Source organism: Helianthus annuus, chromosome 16, assembly GCF_002127325.2.
Source record: "Helianthus annuus cultivar XRQ/B chromosome 16, HanXRQr2.0-SUNRISE, whole genome shotgun sequence".
NCBI lineage: Eukaryota > Viridiplantae > Streptophyta > Magnoliopsida > Asterales > Asteraceae > Helianthus > Helianthus annuus.
In genome coordinates, this window is record NC_035448.2 from 24118851 (window position 1) to 24125677 (window position 6827).

A 6827-nucleotide genomic window follows, 5' to 3' on the forward strand; every position below is an offset into this window, starting at 1 on the left:
GCCGTCAGATCATTATAACCGCTGCCATATCAGCATTCATTTTTCCCTGAATAAAACCCTGATTAAACCCAAACAGGGGCTCACACTGTCGAATTGAATTCCAAACATTCTCTTCTCAAAGCAGTTTCCCTCTCATAACTCCAAAAACCTTCTTCGATCTTCTTCATCAAAAATGACAAAACCAAAATCGAAGTCGAAATCAAAACCATCTTCTTCCTCCACCACATCAGATGCCACTCAAATGGTCGCTGAAACTATGGAGATTCGCTACAAATCTCCTCACAACCATGTGGGTATACTCACAAAACCCACAACTGACAACACCTTCAACTCCATCATCGACATCTTATCTGCATCAAAGTACAAAACTTTGATTACAGCAGACGCTCCTATTTATCTTCAAACCCAGAGAGAGTTCTGGAAGAATGCCACCCTTGAAAAACAAGGAGACATCATCACAGCCATCAACTCCTCGATACAGGGTAAGAAGGTTGACATCTCTCCACAATCCATTTCTGAAATCTTTAAACTCGGTGATTTAAAAGGAAAAACCTCATTTTCAAAAGACGAGTTGAAAAAGGATTTCATAAACAGGGGCTATGCAGAGCAACCGAAAAAGGATACCTTACAAAAAGGATATTTTCCTTCTGCACCCAGATTTTTATTTCACACACTGCTAATGTGTGTTTCTAATAAAACAACGTCTTTTAATGAAATACCAACAAAAATCCAATGCCTGGGGTATGCAATTTTAAACAATAAAAACTTTAATTACTCCCAGGAAATATTTGATGATTTGGTAAAAAACTTTGATAATAAGGCATTTCTGCTCTTTCCACGATTTCTAAGCTACTATTTTGAACAAAAGTTTGTAAAGGAAGATGCAGAATTGCCCAAACAAGGTGCCTCTTTTAAAATAAACTGCTTAGCGCCTGAAACATTCTCTAGAATGTTGGCACCAATAAAAACAAAAGCAGAGGTACCTGAGCAGAATTTAGCAAATGAAACTGCTCCTCAGGTATCTGCTGCTGAGCCCACTGCTCCAGGTGATCAACGCAGCACACCCACTGCTTTGAAACCCACACCTGCCACCACAAAAAGAACCAAAAAGAAAATATCCAGAAAGCCCACCATACTCAAAATAAAGGCATCTCTGGAAGATGAGATCCCAGAGACAATGCCAGTGACATCACAAAAGTCACCAATAACCACTGCTGCTACTTCCTCACAGCAGGTGGAAGAAAGATCTCAACCCCAGCCTCAAACTCCTCCTGCATCCTCACAAAAGGATCAGGTTGTAACCACAGGGACACCAAATTATGAAGCTCTGGATCCACTCGGATCTATCTTCCACAGTCCTGATCCCAAGGACATGTCTCTTTCAACACCCATACCTTCACCAATCTTAATGCCACAATCAATAATACCCCTGTTGCATGCAGTTGATATTGCACAGACACAAACCAGTTCCTCTCTATCACCCATTACTGAGAGTATACCTCCACAAGTGACTGGGTCTGATGCTTATACCTCTGTTATCCCAGCAACAGCTGAGGAGGTTACACCCCCTGAGTTACAAGTAACTCTCGGTAGTAGTTCAAGTGGAGCAGCAACTACAACTGATGGATCAACAGATCTTCAGTTGGACAGTTGTTTCATCAATAAGACTCCCTTGAAGGCAATTTCTTCCATGGCAACATCGGTAACCACCAGTGAGTTGATTTTAACCACCGGTACCATCAAAGGATTATCGAGTGCTGAAGAAAGAAGTCCCCAGTACCAAGAACAAGGGGCATCAATGGATGATTTTTGGGACTCGGTTCCTAAGTCACATATTGGTAAAACCACCACTGGTGGGGATTCAGATGATCCTACTAATGTAGGTGATGATTCAAAATATCAGGAATTGACGAAAAGAGTTGAAAAACTTGAAGATTCAGTTGCTGAAATTAAAGATATGGTGCAAGAGATTTTAAAAGCTCAGAAAGCACAAGCTACTGCTGTTCCTGCTCAAGCACCTGCACAACATGCATTTGCTGCAAATGAGCTTTGGAATATTTTTCAACCCATGCTTGAGACCAACATGGTGGAATCTAGGTTTAAAGATACTCAAGCAGATATCAAGGCTACAAAGGCCAGCATACAAAAGACTGCTCATAGTGAAAAAGTTCCATCTTCCATCCTCTTCATGGATACACCCCTTGCAGATAATGCCAAAAAGGGGGAGAAAATCAAGTTGAGAAAGAAAGGAATAGAAGATGGGTTGTACATTGAACCAGAAGAAGAAAAACAATCATCTCAAACCACAAAATCCAAAACTTCAATTCAAACAGCTGATACATCAGTAGTTACAAAAACTACTGTCAGTAGCCAAACAGCTGCCATATCATCAACACACACACTTCCAACACACACCACTCTATCACATACCATCACAATCACTGTTCCACCACCATCTGTGTCTACAGCACAAAAACCACCATTACCATCACAAACAGCCAAACCATTATCACCCCATGCCAAAAAGCAGAAGACAACAGATGTTACAACATCTGTTGTAATGGCAACAGTGATTGAAACACCAGTTGTTTCAACTACTGTTAGTCTACCACTGATCACCACTCAAACAACTGCCATCATAACCCCTGCTCAAAAGCAGAAGACATCTGCTGATACATCAGTAGTTGTAATGACAACAGCAGTTGAGACACCAGTTGTTTCAGCAGCTGTTAGTCAATCATCCACCACTGCTATCACCTTTCATATATCACAACCAAAGCTCCTCAGTAGAAAAAGAAAGCCAATCCCTGCCAATGAGGAAATACATGATCCTAATGCTGCAAAATATCCACTGGAAATTGAAGCTCTCAAAAATGGGATGAGGCAATTCTATACAGAAGTAGATCCTTCAAAAAGAAGATTCTCCTCACTCATAGGCTACATGCCACCAGAGGATATGGATGATTACCTCAAAATCTAGGCAAGGCAAGCTAAAGTAAAAGCTAAGGTTGAGAGTGAAAGAGAAGGTCTAAGCGACGAAGGCATTGCCAAAAGACTGGAGTTCTACTTCACAAAAGTAAAGTAGATACAAGAATTTGCACAAGAGCTAATCAAAGAAAAGGCTGATCAAAAGAAAAGGTTAAGGAAACAGTATCTAGCCTACATCATGAAAGAGAAATTCTATCCTGCTGAAGAACAACAGTTTGAAGAATGGCCATTAGTTGCATTAAAGCATGAAGCTGAGAGGATTGACAGAATCAAAAATGATCCTGTAAAGAAGAAAAATGCTCCAAACTGGAGCAAATACAAAAAGCTCATTGCTGACCTCACTACTGAGTACAAAGGAAAGAAAAAGGAGCTGGTGGATGCAAAAATGGATACTGCTGAAGCCATATCAAAATGGTCTAGGCAGCAGACTGATGAAGCCTATAAAAGGCTGAAGAAAAGAAAGACAACTGCTTCAAGTGCTTCAAAGAAACGAGAACATATGATAAAACCTGAACAGCAGATTGAAAAACTCAGAACAATGTTCAAATCAGCATACAATCCTACTTTTGTGTCAGACCAAAAAGAAGGTAAACAGCTGACTGAGGAAGAGGTCAAAGAAAAAGAAGCAGAGTACTTCAAGGACGCCATCATGAAAATGGGTCTGAAAGAAGATAGCTCAACAAAGCTTCAGAACCTTTTTGAGAAGGTGTTAAACAAGCCTGCATCACCAAACACTGCAACAGACATGTCAGAAATTGAAAGGCAAGAGCTTATTGAACAAGAAACTGCAGAAGACATAGCTGCAGCAAACAAAGTCATTGAAGAAGCCTTCAAAAGAATGTCTGAGAGCTTGCAAGTGTTTACAAGGCCATCATCCCCCAACTCATCAAAGAATAAATCTCTCCCAAGAAACCCACTAGGATTTAAAATACTAAAGTGGATGTCTGATCAAAGGACCCACGTATTGACCTTGGTCAGATCCAGTGGCGAAATGAAGTACATATCAAGGAAAGAAGCACTTGGCCTTGGTGTTGAAGATCTGCAGGATCTCCTTGAACTTACATTGTGTAGGGATGAGGATGACCAGAGTTCCAAGGAATTTGAAGCTGAATTTAAGAAACAAGCTAAGGAACCTTTGATGAGGAATAAAAGTCAGAATAATGACAGGTTTTGGCATTATCTGTTCCAGGGGAGATTGTTGGGATTGAACCCTACCAGAGGAACAGATAATGTAAAGCCAAAACCTGATCACAACAGTGGATTCACAATAAGCAGATGTTTACACTAAGCTCTCCCATTGACAGTGGCTACCTATCTGCTGATACATTCTAAACACTGCTCAGAAGAACAACTGATGAACCAAACACTGATGAAACAACTAAAGACTGCTAAAAGGCAAACGCTGAGCTCTATCTACTGCTGTCTCTTAAGTACTGCTGAAGATTCCAGCACTGCTCATTCAAAGACTGATCACCTTTTGAAGAAAGCACTGATGTTCAAGTAATCAGTGCTTAGGCTACAACAGTGGAACGTGAACAGTGTTAGACTTATTTTGTATTGTATTATCAATCAGTTGTTAAGACATCAGTAGTTTGTTTAGAACAGTGTCTATAGGTTGTTAAGTTGTTAGATGTCACTATCATGGTGACGTCAGCTGAGGTACATCAGTAGTTTGGTTTGCCTATAAATATAACAGTACTCTGTATTGTTATATTTGATTCGTTTTGAGTGAGTTCTTCTCCTCAATTCAATCCTTTCATCTTGTGCAACCAACCCGGGAGTATTAGGCTGAGGGGGAGTTTAGTCTGTAAGCTTGCATTATAACCTTCTGCTTTTCATTGTAATCATTCGACTCAAGGTGAAACAAGTGTTTAAACATACTACTCTATTCTATGTTTGTGTTTACAAAGTTTGTATACAATTCCGCTGCACTTTACATAATTTTATATTCATTGAATGTTCATTTTGTACAAACAAACATAATCATGAGAGCCTCGGATCCTAACATAGCATGGCGGTGCCGGTGGGATTCCGGCAAACCAACCACACACAACCCCCACCCCCTTCCTTGTACCACCTTATACACACACCCACGACTGTTTAGAGCGAGAAAGAGATCGTCGGGAGAGTGAGAAAGAACAGTGAAAGAGGAGGAGGCACGACCGACCAGCATCATCTGGTGGCGGTGGACTACAGCAGCGGCAATAGAACCACCACAGGTGGCGGCGCTGTGGTGGTTGGTGCCGGAAAATGACGACGACGATGAAACCGACGGCGACGGCGATAGGGATGGTTTTGATATAAGTAGGTCCACTATAAGGAGCATGTGTTTTGATATTTGTTTTGCCTTTTGCTTTTTAGTGACTGTGTTTAATTTTGCAGTGAACTGAGGAGCAGATTTTGGGCCTGCAAGTGATTATGCCTTTGGAGTTTGGAATGTCTATATGTACCTCTCAACATTTATTTTCTTTTTGTACAAATACAACACAATACATGTTAGTATAGTTTCTATTTGAACAAGTTTTGTCAAATATGTATATTAGAATAGAATGTAAATAGACAGGTTTATTGATTTTGTTTGGGTTTTGGCTTCATTTATATAAAATTTATGTAAATTATGCTGCTGGTTTTGGTGCAAATTTAATATACATATATATTTATTTCAATAATTTTCTTTTTGAGCGCTGATATGGTGTTATTTTGAGCGGGGCTTGATGCTATTTTAGGTGATTCCATAAAAAGGTTTTGTTGGAAAAACGGTCAAAAAAATAGGAGACCTTTTTCTCTATTCTGTCAGAAATTTGTCACAAAACATGTTACAAACAATACTCAATTTCCTCAGAAATTTGTAACAACACTTCTTATTTATTTGTCGGAATTGTGTCACAAAAAATACTCAGTTTCCTCATAAATTCGTAACAACACTTCTTATTTATTTGTTGGAATTGGGTCACAAAAAATACTTAGTTTCCTCATAAATTTGTAACAACACTTCTAATTTATTTGTCGGAAGTGGGTAACAAATAATGTGGTATTAAAACTTGTTATTTTTTTTGGTTGAAAATGTGTAGAAAAAAAAAATAAATCCTAAAAAATAATAATTAAATATATTGTAACAGATTCGTAGCAAGTGGCGACGTAGTAGTTTCGTAGAAAATGTGTAGGAAGTTGCGTAGGAAATGCGTTGAAAACGGGTTTCCTACGAGGTGTTTTCCTACATCAGGTGTTTGTCATAAATGCGTAGAAAAGCCAGTTTTATGACGCATTTCCTACGAAAACTGTTGTAAGAAATTTCAATTTTTCTAGTAGTGGATGATGATTTCATTGTCATATATAATTATTATCTAGTAATAGTCATTTGAGTTGCATTTTTTCCTTGAATACCAAAGTGACACGAAACAAATTCAACTGATAAACCGATAATATCTAACCCAACCTGACAAATTCAGATTGGGTCATTTCAGAATCAGTTGCATCCTCCTGGCAAAAAAGTACAACATGACTGAAGGAATGTTCACATCCAATAATAGGATGGAAAAAGTCATTATCAAATTGATTATAGGTTTATTCGTGTCCACCGCTACATGACACTGAAATCGAAACCCTAATCCCCTTAATATAAATACTCCATTTTGATGATACATGGCTCATTGACTAAACCTCTCACTCATAGCTTATGCTAACAATATTTGCTCTTAAAGCGTTGATGCTTATTCTTATGCTGGAGAGTGGTCGCATAGAGACCCTTCTTCTTCTGATGAGGTTAACGACTTCTATTTTGTAGTGTTGTGATAGCAGTTATTGTTAATTTCAGTCCAAAAGTTGATCACAAAGCATCC

At 38.9% G+C, this 6827-nt stretch overlaps 1 long non-coding RNA gene across 1 annotated transcript; it reads left to right on the forward strand.

Moving 5' to 3' along the window:
• The first annotated feature begins 5002 nt into the window (after positions 1 to 5002).
• Positions 5003 to 5654, forward strand: LOC118488483. Its single transcript, XR_004884996.1, has 2 exons — positions 5003 to 5292; positions 5371 to 5654. It is a non-coding gene; the product is annotated as an uncharacterized LOC118488483 (long non-coding RNA).
• Positions 5655 to 6827: the final 1173 nt, after the last annotated feature.